This window comes from Panthera leo, chromosome B3 (assembly GCF_018350215.1).
Source record: "Panthera leo isolate Ple1 chromosome B3, P.leo_Ple1_pat1.1, whole genome shotgun sequence".
In the NCBI taxonomy this organism is placed as follows: Eukaryota; Metazoa; Chordata; class Mammalia; order Carnivora; family Felidae; genus Panthera; species Panthera leo.
Genome location: NC_056684.1, coordinates 70246274 through 70262852, shown reverse-complemented (window position 1 = coordinate 70262852; position 16579 = coordinate 70246274).

Below are 16579 nucleotides of genomic sequence, written 5' to 3'. Positions count from 1 at the left end.
TCATCATCATTGTTGCCCCACCATCATCCAAAGACACTGAGGTATATGATTTTGTATGAAATATAAGTCACATCTTGAGAACTGGCAATCCTTCCCTACACAACATATATATGCAATAAAACATCCTGAATTATGTATCCAAACACAAACCCTTCCAATATAATCCCATTCATGTATGTTGTTATTTTCAGGTTTTTGTTGTTTTCAGATATTTACTGAGCTTTAACCATGGATGAGGCACTTTGCATGTGTTTTCTCTTAACATTATAATGGTGAAAATAGAGCATATTATTAACATATTCTCAGTAGAAAACTCAGCATTACAAAATTTAATGAACTTGGCACAGAAATAACAAGCACTAAACAGAGAATCTAATCCAAACTCTATCTTCAACATCTATGCCTTTATAACAGATGTTCTATCTAAATTTTAATAACATTAATAAATTTATTCTTGTTCCTGCCACATGTTCCCAATAAATAACTCCCAACAAGAGCAAACAAAAAATTCCCATTGACCTGAAAGTAAAAAGTCCCAGCCATTTCAGTCTCCTCATACCTCTGATTTAATAGAAGAGTTTATTAAGTCAACTGAAAAGATTGATCCCAATAATCAAGGTGTACTAGGCTTAGTGTTCCTCAATAGAGTAGGAAAGATCATATATGAGATTCAAACGATTCTCTGTGGTGTCTCATAATATTTGCATACCAAGTAATAAAAGTAAATAAAAATGTTTTTCACAGGGGCTGCATCAATTTACATTTCCACCAACAGTGCACAAAGATAACATTGTACGGTAACAAACAGTGACTACAATTATTCTAGTGAAAACTGAGTAATGTATAGTAATGTATAGAGCTGCTGAATCAACATATTGTACACCAGAAAATAATATAATATTGTACATTTATTATATGTAAAGTAAATGAGTATATTTCAGTTAAGTAAATGAGAATGATATAACCCAATAAAATTTTACATCAGGTTCACCCCACCAAATAAAGAATCATTATCATCAGATTTATTAGCTGACCAGAAAAAAGAAGCAATTGGCAATAAAAGAAGACAGCCATGGACAATTGAGTTTCCCAACCCATTAGTAAAATGCTGATTGTAGAAACCAAGAATATTTTCTTTCTGAATATGTACTAGGATAACTGTGCATTTATGGTATTTATAAAGAAATTTCAAATTCTTTTTTTCTTTTATTTTTCCTCACCAAGAAGATGCTGGTGATTAACTTTACCATTTAGTCTCTAGGCTATGGAATGATCCTGTGGGATTATGATTAAGCTACAGGAGATCCCAACACAGCACTGAGATGGATATAGGAAGTTATGAAAACTTCTAGCTTTCCATTTGGAGAAAAGATAAGAATGTCTTAATTTGTATGCAGGATAAATGAATCTTTCAGCTGAAGCAATTATCTTTGATTGGAAATTTAAATAAAGGTGGAGTAGTGTGTATGGAATCTAAGCAACAAAATGGGAAGATGATTCAGAATATTTCTGGTGACTCGCTGCCCCATATTAGCTTTTCTACAGTCCTCTCTTTAGTAGATAGCTACAAGCCTGAAAATTACTTTTCCTGAACTCCTTGTAAACTTAAAACTTACTAGTATCAGTTCTATCAGTGGAAGACATTAACATGATATTGGAAGGCAGGAAAAAGGGGGAAACTTTACATTCCTCTGCCTTGGGCTGTGGCCGCAGAGTATCCAGCCACCAGGCCACTGGGAAACCATGGACTCCAGAAATACTTTGGAGGGCTCAGCAGCATCTGTAAGGTGGAAGGGTCTAAGGCTCCTAAAGCTTCATCAAGTGCAAGATCTCTTACATTCTTACTCAGTAATAGACTAGAAGTCCCAACACAGTAATGGTGACACTGTCCCAGCAGCATTTATGTATTATGGGTAATTTCTCTTCCTCTTTTGCTATTCCAGCCTTCAAGGTGGTATCTAATTTTGTGGACCTAGATTTTTCATTTGCTAAATAAGATGTAAGAAATACATGACTACAAGGACCTCCCAGCTCTAACATATAATTATTATACCTTCAATTCTAATAAAATATATAAAATACGCAATTGATTTGATGAAGACAATTCTCCTGTAATAGAATTTCTGTCTAAACTATATAATTCCTTTCCTTTCTATTATATTGTCTTTGTCACTCATAACAACACACATATTAAATGCAGAACTAAAGAAACCATTTTAGAAACTTGCATGGGATGAGAAGGAGAGGAATAAGAGAAACAAATACTGGGAAAGCTATCAACATAAATGAATGCCGGCTTTCCCTCTCAAACAAAATAAAAGGGCAAATTAAAGCTGTAATGTAGGCTTTATTCCTATTAATTACAATATACTCAACTGTATTAAATTCACAACCAAGTTTTTCTGTTGTCAGTGTATCATGGGGCATGAAATTCCATGTAGCAAAGGTATACATCCCCAAATGTAGCTGCTATATTCAACAAATAATCATTTCTTCAAAGTGCATCTATTAAAATTACTGTCATAAAGGTCTCCAAAGCAAAATTCCTGCTCACTCACCTGATAATCATGTAACACAGACCTTCAAAGAGGGCATGGTGCGCGGCTTTCCTCTGTGTGCACCTCCAGACCATCATCATCATTTAGCATACACTCTGTGTCCTCCTGGGGGTTGACCTACAAGAACACCATTTTCATCTTTATTTTCCCTAATTTGTATGATTATCCAGTTTTTAAAAATATCTAAGGTAGGAAAGCAATTGAGGGAATTAAGGTTGGATAATGGTGATAGGATATTTTGACAAGGGCCTGAATAGAAATGAAAACAAGGAGAATATTACAGGTCATTGGAGAAAAGAGAACAGACACTTCCTGTTCATCTTTATATCTGAATTCAGTCCCTTTTCTAAACGTACCACTCCTCCTACTCACTGTTCTTTATTCTCTTCTTCCTACAAATCCTCACATATTCTCTGAGTCTTGTCATTTTTGTTCACTGATCATAAGGAATGTGTTCACTTTTTAAGTGTTTTGAAGATAATAGCAACCAAGCCTAAAGCTGTATGTGAAAGTGTCACTTGAAATTGGTCACCAACCTTTTAAAATTGTTACAATATGTTATATACACCATGTACTAAATTAAATATTTTTACTTGGTTTATTGCCGGTTTGACTTGATAATTATGTATCTCTAGATTGTCTCTAGACATGCATTGATTCATTCTATATAAGAAAATACAGTGTAATTAACTGTAACACAGAAAGATTCCAACATACTTGTTGAATCATATCTCCTAAGGAATTCTACTGGAACACATGAATTCAATCAATACTTGACAACTAGACCATAAATATACATTCCTTTAATTTTTGAGGCAATATGTATCTTAATACGGGCCCAGATTTAGGATTAGATTGACAGGCTTGAATACCAGCTTTGACCCTTGGTAGCTGTGTAACAGCGTAAATCATTAAATACTTCGATGCCATAATTTCTTTATATGCAAAATGAGGATAATAATACTATTCACCTCATGGGATTCTTATGAGCATTAAATGTGTTAATGTATATGAAACATTTAGAGTTTAGCACACAGTAATCACTTAATAGCTATTGATCATTTTTGATCACTCTAGATGCTATGAATAATGTCTAAAAAGCCAAGTAAAGACAATTTAGTATGACATGTCATAACCAGAGCAAACTCTACATGTTAGGGTTGAATCATTTCATTATTTACTCTTACCCACCACTTACATTTACACAGAAGACACACACTTTGCACTGTGAACAACAGTAATACAAGGTACTAGGAAAAGAAGTTCATAAAGATCTGAGAATGAGTACATGTTTCATAAAATTCTCAGTATACTACCCAACAGAAACTAAAAAGCAAAATTATTTTAATGAATTGGAAGACTTTCTTTCATGTATAAATTAGCTTCTAGGTGTGTATTTCAGAAACATAGAATAACCTTAAAAAAATGACTTCCGTGATACAGGATAACACAATCTCATCTTCCAAATTATATATTCCTTATATATTTTTGTAACATAATCTCACAAGGAGACAGATAAGTGTGATAATAAAAGGCAAAATAAATACTAATATAGCTACTTATCCAATTTGTCCAAGGGAGCAAATTAGTGACGGTCAATATCAATTGATAAAAGAGTATCATTTGAATGAATAAGATAATAGAAAATAAAACTTCCACTCTCTTAATACCTTTTAATTGCTGCATAACTATGAGAATATTGTTTCAGAATGTGACCCATAAAATAATTTCAAATTATAGATAGTGATGCCAACATATTTAAGATTATGTATTCTCATAACACCAACTATTATCATCAATTAGAAATAGGAAAACATCAGTTCTAATTGTGGCTTTATTTTTTTTATTCTCTTTGTATAAAAGAACTTCTGGATCCTCTATGAATCAAGTAAATGGATCTTAAAATGGATCTGTAGTGACTGAATTTTTTTACTAGGATTTTCTGGACAATAGGAACCTTGAATTTTCTTCTTTGTAACATTCTCCCTAATCTACAGTGCTACTGTGTTGGGGAACATTCTCATTATGGTCACAGTGACATTAGTTCCATACTTCATTCTCCCATGTACTTCCTCCTTGGAAATCTTTTTTGGATATGTGTCTCTCCACTGTCACCATGCCAAAGATAATCACAGACTTGTTCAGGGAACACAGGATCTTCTCCATATTAGGCTGCACGACCCAGATGTTCTTTATGCACTTCTTTAAGGGTCCAGAGATGACTCTTTTAAATTGTTTTTTGTTTGCTTGTTCTTGTTGGTTTTTTTGTTTTTTGTTTTTGTTTGTTTTTGTGGTTGTTGTGTTTTTTTGTTTTGTTTTGTTTTTGTGTTTAGAGAAAAAGAGAGCACACCCATGTGCAATCAGGGGAGGGACAGAGGAAGAGTGGGAGAGAGAATTTCAAGCAGGCTCCACACTGATCAATGAGTCCTATGCCAGATCCATCTCAGGACTATGAGACCATGACCCGAGCCAAAATCACGATTTGGACATTTAACTGACTGAGCCACCCAGGTGCCCACAAAATATCAGGCATATTAATTTAGGACTATTTATAGGCTGTTTCCTTCACCTAGGATGATCTTCCATCATTTCTCCATTCAGCTAAATTCCTACTAAAATATACAACCCAGACATGATATTAGATTTTAGAACCCCTTTCCTATATGTCCTTGGCCAATTTAGATTTCTTTTTTTTTAATTCTTTTACATGTTTATTTGAGAGAGGGACAGAGCACAAGTTGGGAGGGTGGGGTGATGCCAAGAGAGAGGGAGACACAGAATCCAAAGTAGGTTACAGGCACAGAGCCTGATCCAGGGCTCAAACCCACAAGCTGTGAGATCATGACCTGAGCTAAAGTCAGACACTTAATGACTGAGCCACCCAGGTACCCCTAGATTTCTTTTTTGAAAATCATTTATAGCATGCTGTGATTTCCATCCTTTGCACAAGTTATGGCAGCAATACTTGTATAATTATAGTGGACAAAGGTCCACTTTCTCTTTAGGCTGTAAGCTCCATGTATTTCCAGTATCTAACATACATATTGGCACCCAGTAGTTCATGTATATTTATTTTTTTATTTTTTTATTTTTTTAAATTTTTTTAAAATTTTTTATTTATTTATTTTTTTATTTTAATATATGAAATTTATTGTCAAATTGGTTTCCATTCAACACCCAGTGCTCATCCCAAAAGGTGCCCTCCTCAATACCCATCACCCACCCTCCCCTCCCTCCCACCCCCCACCAACCCTCAGTTTGTTCTCAGTTTTTAACAGTCTCTTATGCTTTGGCTCTCTCCCACTCTAACCTCTTTTTTTTTTTCCTTCCCCTCCCCCACGGGTTTCTGTTAAGTTTCTCAGGATCCACATAAGAGTGAAACCATATGGTATCTGTCTTTCTCTGTATGGCTTATTTCACTTAGCATCACACTCTCCAGTTCAATCCACGTTGCTACAAAGGGCCATATTTCATTCTTTCTCATTGCCACGTAGTATTCCATTGTGTATATAAACCACAATTTCTTTATCCATTCATCAGTTGATGGACATTTAGGCTCTTTCCATAATTTGGCTATTGTTGAGAGTGCTGCTATAAACATTGGGGTACAAGTGCCCCTATGCATCAGTACTCCTGTATCCCTAGGATAAATTCCTAGCAGTGCTATTGCTGGGTCATAGGGTAGGTCTATTTTTAATTTTCTGAGGAACCTCCACACTGCTTTCCAGAGCGGCTGCACCAATTTGCATTCCCACCAACAATGCCATATTTCACTTTTGCTTTTAATTCCCTTGCCTTTGGGGATGTGTCGAGTAAGAGATTGCTACGGCTGAGGTCAGAGAGGTGTTTTCCTGCTTTCTCCTCTAGGGTTTTGATGGTTTCCTGTCTCACATTCAGGTCCTTTATCCATTTTGAGTTTATTTTTGTGAATGGTGTGAGAAAGTGGTCCAGTTTCAACCTTCTGCATGTTGCTGTCCAGTTCTCCCCGCACCATTTGTTAAAGAGACTGTCTTTTTTCCATTGGATGTTCCTTCCTGCTTTGTCAAAGATGAGTTGGCCATACGTTTGTGGGTCTAGTTCTGGGGTTTCTATTCTATTCCATTGGTCTATGTGTCTGTTTTTGTGCTAATACCATGCTGTCTTGATGATGACAGCTTTGTAGTAGAGGCTAAAGTCTGGGATTGTGATGCCTCCTGCTTTGGTCTTCTTCTTCAAAATTACTTTGGCTATTCGGGGCCTTTTGTGGTTCCATATGAATTTTAGGATTGCTTGTTCTAGTTTCGAGAAGAATGCTGGTGCAATTTTGACTGGGATTGCATTGAATGTGTAGATAGCTTTGGGTAGTATTGACATTTTGACAATATTTATTCTTCTAATCCATGAGCACGGAATGTTTTTCCATTTCTTTATATCTTCTTCAATTACCTTCATAAGCTTTCTATAGTTTTCAGCATACAGATCTTTTACATCTTTGGTTAGATTTATTCCTAGGTATTTTATGCTTCTTGGTGCAATTGTGAATGGGATCAGTTTCTTTATTTATCTTTCTGTTGCTTCATTGTTAGTGTATAAGAATGCAACTGATTTCTGTACATTGATTTTGTATCCTGCAACTTTGCCGAATTCATGTATCAGTTCTAGCAGACTTCTGTTGGAGTCTATCGGATTTTCCATGTATAATATCATGTCATCTGCAAAAAGTGAATTCATCTTGACTTCATCTTTGCCAACTTTGATGCCTTTGATTTCCTTTTGTTGTCTGATTGCTGATGCTAGAACTTCCAGCACTATGTTAAACAACAGCGGTGAGAGTGGGCATCCCTGTCGTGTTCCTGATCTCAGGGAAAAAGCTCTCAGTTTTTCCCCGTTGAGGATGTTAGCTGTGGGCTTTTCATAAATGGCTTTTATGATCTTTAAGTATGTTCCTTCTATCCCGACTTTCTCAAGGGTTTTTATTAAGAAAGGGTGCTGGATTTTGTCAAGGGCCTTTTCTGCATCGATTGACAGGATCATATGGTTCTTCTCTTTTTTTTTGTTAATGTGATGTATCACGTTGATTGATTTGCGACTGTTGAACCAGTCCTGCATCCCAGGAATGAATCCCACTTGATCCTGGTGAATAATTCTTTTTATATGCCGTTGAATTCGATTTGCTAGTATCTTCTTGAGAATTTTTGCATCCATATTCATCAGGGATATTGGCCTGTAGTTCTCTTTTTTTACTGGGTCTCTGTCTGGTTTAGGAATCAAAGTAATACTGGCTTCATAGAATGAGTCTGGAAGTTTTCCTTCCCTTTCTATTTCTTGGAATAGCTTGAGAAGGATAGGTATTATCTCTGCTTTAAACTTCTGGTAGAACTCCCCTGGGAAGCCATCTGGTCCTGGACTCTTATTTGTCGGGAGATTTTTGAAAACCGATTCAATTTCTTTGCTGGTTATAGGTCTGTTCAAGCTTTCTATTTCCTCCTGATTGAGTTTTGGAAGAGTGTGGGTGTTTAGGAATTTGTCCATTTCTTCCAGGTTGTCCAATTTGTTGGCATATAATTTTTCATAGTATTCCCTGATAATTGTTTGTATCTCTGAGGGATTGGTTGTAATAATTCCATTTTCACTCATGATTTTATCTATTTAGGTCATCTCCCTTTTCTTTTTGAGAAGCCTGGATAGAGGTTTGTCAATTTTATTTTTTCAAAAAACCAACTCTTGGTTTCGTTGATCTGCTCTACAGTTTTTTTAGATTCTATATTGTTTATTTCTGCTCTGATCTTTATGATTTCTCTTCTTCTGCTGGGTTTGGGATGGTTTTGCTGTTCTGCTTCTATTTCCTTTAGGTGTGCTGTTAGATTTTGTATTTGGGATTTTTCTTGTTTCTTGAGATAGGCCTGGACTGCAATGTATTTTCCTCTCAGGACTGCCTTCGCTGCGTCCCAAAGCATTTGGATTGTTGTATTTTCATTTTCGTTTGTTTCCATATATTTTTAAATTTCTTCTCTAATTGCCTGGTTGACCCACTCATTCGTTAGTAGGGTGTTCTTTAACCTCCATGCTTTTGGAGGTTTTCCAGACTTTTTCCTGTGGTTGATTTCAAGCTTCATAGCATTGTGGTCTGAAAGTATGCATGGTATAATTTCAATTCTTGTAAACTTATGAAGGGCTGTTTTGTGGCCCAGTATATGATCTATCTTGGAGAATGTTCCATGTGCACTCGAGAAGAAAGTATATTCTGTTGCTTTGGGATGCAGAGTTCTAAATATATCTGTCAAGTCCATCTGATCCAATGTATCATCAGGGCCCTTGTTTCTTTATTGACCCTGTGTCTAGATGATCTGTCCATTTCTGTAAGTGGGGTGTTAAAGTCCCCTGCAATGACCACATTCTTATCAATAAGGTTGCTTATGTTTATGAGTAATTGTTTTATATATTTGGGGGCTCCGGTATTCGGCGCCTAGACATTTATAATGGTTAGCTCTTCCTGATGGATAGACCCTGTAATTATTATATAATGCCCTTCTTCATCTCTTGTTACAGCCTTTAATTTAAAGTCTAGTTTGTCTGATATAAGTATGGCTACTCCAGCTTTCTTTTGGCTTCCAGGAGCATGATAAATAGTTCTCCATCCCCTCACTCTCAATCTAAAGGTGTCCTCAGATCTAATATGAGTCTCTTGTAGACAGCAAATAGATGGGTCTTGTTTTTTTATCCATTCTGATACCCTATGTCTTTTGGTTGGCGCATTTAATCCATTTACATTCAGTGTTATTATAGAAAGATACGGGTTTAGAGTCATTGTGATGTCTGTATGTTTTATGCTTATAGTGATGTCTCTGGTACTTTGTCTCACAGGATCCCCCTTAGGATCTCTTGTAGGGCTTGTTTAGTGGTGACAAATTCCTTCAGTTTTTGTTTGTTTGGGAAGACCTTTATCTCTCCTTCTATTCTAAATGACAGACTTGCTGGATAGAGGATTCTCGGCTGCATATTTTTTCTGTTTAACACACTGAAGATCTCGTGCCAAGCCTTTCTGGCCTGCCAAGTTTCAAAAGAGAGATCAGTCAGGAGTCTTATAGGTCTCCCTTTATATGTGAGGGCACGTTTATCCCTTGCTGCTTTCAGAATTTTCTCTTTATCCTTGTATTTTGCCAGTTTCACTATGATACGTCGTGCAGAAGATCGATTCAAATTATGTCTGAAGGGAGTTCTCTGTGCCTCTTGGCTTTCAATGCCTTTTTCCTTCCCCAGTTCAGGGAAGTTCTCAGCTATAATTTCTTCAAGTACCCCTTCAGCACCTTTCCGTCTCTCTTCCTCCTCTGGGATACCAATTATGCGTATATTATTTCTTTTTAGTGTATCACTTAGTTCTCTAATTTTCCCCTCATACTCCTGGATTTTTTTATCTCTCTTTCTCTCAGCTTCTTCTTTTTCCATAACTTTATCTTCTAGTTCACCTATTCTCTCCTCTGCCTCTTCAATCCGAGCTGTCGTCGTTTCCATTTTGTTTTGCATTTCCTTTAAAGCACGTTTCAGCTCCTCGTGACTGTTCCTTAGTCCCTTGATCTCTGTGGCAAGAGATTCTCTGCTGTCCTGTATACTGTTTTCAAGCCCAGCGATTAATTTTATGACTAGTATTCTAAATTCACTTTCTGTTATATTATTTAAATCCTTTTTGATCAGTTCATTAGCTGTTGTTATTTCCTGGAGATTCTTCTGAGGGCAATTCTTCCGTTTGGTCATTTTGGATAGTCCCTGGAGTGGTGAGGACCTGCAGGGCACTTCCCCTGTGCTGTGGTGTATAACTGGAGTTGGTGGGCGGGCCGCAGTCCGACCTGATGTCTGCCCCCAGCCCACTGCTGGGACCACAGTCAGACTGGTGTGTGCCTCCTCTTCCCCTCTCCTAGGGGCGGGATTCACTGTGGGGTGGCATGGCCCATCTGGGCTACTTGCACACTGCCAGACTTGTGGTGCTGGGGATCTGGCGTATTAGCTGGGGTGGGTAGGCAAGGTGCACGGGGGCAGAAGGGGCACGCTTAGCTCGCTTCTCCTTAGGTGATCCACTTCAGGAGGGGCCCCTCTTCCGTGGGCCTCTCGTCTGCGCTTGGCTCCGGAGACTCCGTTCTGCTAATCCTCTGGCAGTTTTCTGTGTTATTTAGGCAGGTGTAGGTGGAATCTAAGTGATCAGCAGGACGCGCGGTGAGCCCAGCGTCCTCCTACGCTGTCATCTTCCCTCTCTCGCTCATGTATATTTATTGAGTGAATAAAGAAAATATGAATTATTTTATTATAGTAGAATATTATTCAATTTGACCTACACTTAAGCAATACATAGACTTCTTCTATCTTCTTCTAAGATAGAAACTGTTAAAAACCTAAGAGTACACAAGGGCTTATGGTGCTTCTGTATTTTAATAAATTACAAGCATTAGAGCCTTGTAATTAAAGTAAAGGAGAATGGAATACATGAAAAATTTCAGTTAAATGGAAGAGAAGAAATAAAGCAAGTTCAGAATATTTGCTATATGCAATTACATTCAACTCTTCATACATGGTAAACATAAAATCTCAGTCTTACATTGTAGCACACCCTATATTAAACAAACCATAACCATTTATAAGGTAAAATATACATCCAGTGGTAGATGGGATTATTCTCCAGCTGATAAAATATTACATGAGAGTTTTGTGTCTATAGTATAGCACACTCAAAATCCTGAGCCCCTCTGTTTACAAAACATCTAAGAGTGCTAGAAACACATAAAATAACCATTAAAATCCATTCAAAATGTTAAAAGAAAGTAAACAAATTACATTTGAGGCCCAATATGAAGCTTGAGCTCCATTCCAGGAGGATAAACCTGCAATGAACCATTTACTACTCCGAAAACATCTACAGAATGCTATTCCCCAGAGATCCTACAAATTTAGGAGAGTACTATGGATTGGGAATTGGGCCTGAACAGGGATAGAGACCAACTGGAGGCCACGCTGAGTGCTCAGATTTTGAAAAGAAAAAAAGAGAGTATTAGAAGAAAGCCTGCCTAGCAGAGCAGATGGCAAGAAAAAATGTTACCAAAACTTGATTCTTGGTATAGATGAAATTAAATGCTTCCATAACAAGGATTCACTTGCCACTTAATTCTTTGTATTTTCCCACACCTCAAAATGAGAATTTTATTTTAACTTGCTATTTAAGGACACAGGTTTAGGTGTTTGGCACAAGTAAACACAAATATTCACTGAAAAGAAATGTTGCTTGAAAATGGGCTACAGTGGACTCTCACAGAAAGGTTTTGCAGATAAAAACTCACAATCAAAAATCACAAGACAAACAAATCTCAACACAAATGGGAGGAGAAAATGGAAGACAATGCATGGTATGGGAGAAAAAAATATTTACAAATCATGGATTTGATAAGGGACATGGGTATAACTAAAAAAAAGTCTTCAAAGAAGATACACAAATGGGCAATAAGTATATGAAAAGATGCTCAATATCATTAGTCACTAGAGATACACAAATGAAAATCACAGTAAGATACCACTGTACTCCCACTAGGATGGCTGTAGTCAAAAAGACAGACAATAACACAGAACAGTCAGAATCCTTATACATGGCCTTATACAATGTACAATAGACAACCATTTTGGAGAAAATTTAGCAGTTCCTCAAAATTTTAAACACAGAGTTACTGTGTGACCTATCAATTTCATGCCAAATATGAATATACAAAAGAAATGAAAACACATGCCCCTATGAAATCCTGAATATGAATGGTTATAGCACCTTCTTTATTCATAACAGTAAAGATATTTAAAAACCCAAATGTTCATCACTGATGAATGGATGAACAAATGTGGTATATCTACACTATGGAATATTATCTGGCAATAAAAGAATCAAATACTGACACAAGCTACAACATGCACAAATCTTGAAAACATAAGGCAATGTGAAAGAAATGAGTCACAAAAGACCACATATAGCACAAGTCCATTTGAATGAAGTGTCCACAATAAGCAAATTTTTATGGGTACAAAGTAGACTGGTTATCTAGGTGTGTGGGGAGGGGCAAAGGATGGGGTCTTTTGTGACTGCTTTCTCTTGTTTAGCCTAATTTTTTCAAGATTCATCCACATGGCAGCATGCATCAATACTTAATGCTAGGGGTCACATCAGAAACATGGCAGAGTAGGAAATCCACAAATACACCAATCATCGACAATTCATGGAAAAATTCTTTTTGAGAAAAATCAAAAACTAATTCAAAGTCTCTTGCACCCCAGGAAAATGCAAAACCAGGCTCACTGAAGCTTTTAAGGAGATTCAGGATACCCTTTTACCAGAAATCTTGCCCCTGTCACAATGTCACAGGATCTGGAAGATACCCCCAATGTCCCAACTTCATCAATTGGAGGGAAGGAGTGGGTTTGCATTTATACTATCCCAGATTTTCAGAGGCAGCTTCCTGAGGACAAGATTCTGTTTTGCCAGTCTTGGAGCTCTGACAGGCCTGGCACAGTTTAGCTGCTTGGGGAGAACAGAGGCAGTAGCTTGGGGCAGTACATGCTGTTGATCTTGCCCACTGCTCAGCACAGAGTGAGTATATTAAAAAATCCCAGCTCTCAGCTTCTGCCAGGAGAGTCAGACTTAATTCATGCATCCGGCACCTTAACTTTTCTGGGGCTTCCCCAAGAATTAGCATCTGTCTCACCAATCCCGAAGCTCTGATGGTTCTAGCATAGTCTAACCAGCTGGGGGAGAACGGAGATGTAGCTTGGGCTGATAGATGCCAGCGCTTTCCCCACACCCTACCCCAAGCTCAGCACAGAGTGAGAAAACAAAAATCACTACCAAGAAGCTGCCTGTTTCTTCTTGGGGACAGAAAATATTGTAGAGCTCCCCAGATACCCTGGCTAGGCTTACTGGTGGGGATCTCTTCCTATATAAGACCAATCTGTGGAGATTGGGAGAGGTGCCTACATTGTCCAATATGCATACACCAACACAAAGAATTGAAAATGGAGAACCAGACCAAATGTCCCAAAGAAAGGTAAAAGATAAATCTTCAGAAACTAACCCTAGTAAAATGGACTTACATGATTTACCTGACAAAGAATTAAAAACAACCATCATAAAGATCCTCATCGAGGTCAAGAGAACAATGTGTAAAGGAGACTCAATATTCCCTTTCAATAACAGTCCCATGGTTCCTGCTTATACATGAAAGCTCATTCTTGAAACTGGTTTTGTGTCAGTTTGTTTCCTTTTTTTATGAGGCCCAGTGTGTCCCAAGAGTCATTCTGGCACTGTAGTTATCTCACTGGAGAGGAACTTAGGCCAGGCCTAAAGGATCACCTGTTGCCTTACAGGAGAAAAGGCTCTGAAACTTCCTTGAACAGGAGGAAATTCTAGCTCTTACTAAAATGAAGGAGTCTGGAGAGCCAAAGCCTTCAGGAGCATTTATCCAGATATACTCATGCCCAATGTCAGGGTCCTAAATTTTTCCTTCTAGTGCCTTGACCTTACCATAATACACATGCTTTGCCTGAGTGTTTATATTGTGTTGGAGATGTGTAAGTCTGTTAGATCTTCAATCTAGTCCTTGTCTAAGGTATTTCTACTACAGGACATAAGGACTTCTTTGTAAATGACCAAAGAGCTCCTAAGGTCCCTACACTTAACTGATAGCTGCTTGTTATGGTCTTCTGTTTCTAATTATTCCAAGGCATCAATACAACTTAGCAATAAGCAAATAACTCCACTCTTTGTAGTTATTTTGATCCCTTTGACTTCCAAATGACTGGATCACTTACCTCAAATAGCATTCCTTTCCACAAGATGTTTCCCCAGGTCACCACCACTGAAATCTTGAGCGATCAAGCATTTATATTATGCCAGGGCTTGCCTGTGTCTTATCTACCACTTGTAACAGAGTCTTATTTGCGCATAAGTCTTATTTGCACAACCACAAAGCCCATTTATCACCTGTTTTCTCAGACCACTCCCAATACCAATTATGCCAGTTTAGGTCACCTGAAAAGTAGATGCCAGTGGGATCAGAGTATATCCATAGTGAAATATGACTCAGTAATAAAATTTAAAAAACATTTTTAAATATATGAAACAACAAAAATATAGATCTAAAACATCCCTAGTCAGAAGACAGTCAAAAGAATACATATTATGAGGTTTTATTTGAATGATTAAAAAATAGACAAAACTGATATTTAGTGACAGAAATGAGAATAGTCCTTAGCTCTGATGGCGAATATTTACTGCAAAGTGGTATAAGGGAAAATTTTGTTTGATAAGTGTTTTATAATTTGATTAGTGTGAGAGTTTCATAGATGAATGCATAGGAAAAAATTCCAATCTATACATTTAATATTTGTTCATCTAAACACACTTATTTCTAATATCATAAAGGGAATTAAAACATAGAAGTAAAAAAAAAGAGCAACAAAAAAATAAAGAAAGTGGTTCAAAGTAGGATTTGGGATGGTATCCTTTCAACAATACTGGCAATAAAAAAAATAAAAACAACATTGTGGTAGATCGTGAAAGTGATGTTAATTACCATAGAGCAATATACTGCTTTGTTTCTTACCAGAAACCAGTTTTTTTTTCCTTCCTTGTGGAGTCTCTAGCCAGCTGTAAGTTCTTACAGCCAATGTCTAATTACATTCTCCAAGGTAAAACTATGCCTGGGGGAAAAGAATTCTAGGTTGGCTGGGCTTAACAGATATCTTGCTATTTGATTTTTTTTTAATTTGTTTGTCTTTTGAATTTTTGTGACCTTATTTGTCTCTAATTCTACCTCTGATGTTAAAATTAAACTAGCAGTACACTATAATTAATAGTATCTTCCAATTTGCATGATCTTTTCAGCAAAATATTCTGATTTATAGTAAATTATTATTGCCCAATATCTCTTTCCCTGGCACTAACACCTGAATGGAGAACCATGTTGTACAAATTAAACTGTAGTTTACAACATTTGACTTTTAATTTACATGTTTCTGTAAGTGTACACATCTTCTCAGTTCAAACAGAGGAACACAGTCATCAAAGTCATAGGTCATTTCATACAACTCAACAGAGTTTTAGACTTATTTGACAAGGTAATTTGTCAAGCCACTGAGGGAAATAAATTTCTGTCATGATTTCATGATAAATAAAAACGAATGACTAATAAGAAGAATCCCAGAGGTTCTGTTCATCTAAAAATATTCCAATTTTTAATAGAGAACTTAGTTTGCATCTCAAGGTGCAATATGGAATGATGTAGATAGGGTTCTTTTTTTATATACTGAATTATCTCCTATGATGATCTGCTTCCTTCCTCAAAAATAATGTGACTTTTGTTTTAAGAACTTGAAGGCTGATTTTGCATTATAATTTCTGAATTTTGAATTGACTCCTCTTTGCCTAGAAATGATAAAACAATGGACTTTTCTATAGGATCAAACATCCATCCAATAAAAAGGGAAGGGAGGGAAAGGGGAGAAATAATAAACTGATAGTATCTATTTTTGTCCTGTTACATTAACATCAAATCTCTGTATCTAAGCAAGCTTGACTTCTATTTATTTTGTCATCCTATGTTTCATATAACGAGTAAAGTTAGTTACTAGAAAGAGATCATTGCCTGATATGATCTTCAAAACCAGTGCACCGCTATTACAGACATATTTTCTTAAAATTTTTCACCATGTACTAAACAAGAACAAACAAAATTGTGAGTAATGAAACATTGCTAAGTTCAAAATAGCATATGGAGTCAGAAACTAAAATAGAAGAAACAGAAGAAAACTTCTGGCATGCCAGAAAGCAGTGAGCAAGCTGAATCATGGAGGACATGGCTGGAGTAGAAGCTTTGATAAGGCAGGGTTGCATAGGGAAAATAGGTATCTGACAACAACCATAGCTATTCACAGCTATTAATTTGTTCTACTGCCTCCATCCCAGCCACTAAACCTGCCAGTTGAAACATAAACTTACCAACCAACTTGACTGTCTCCTTTGT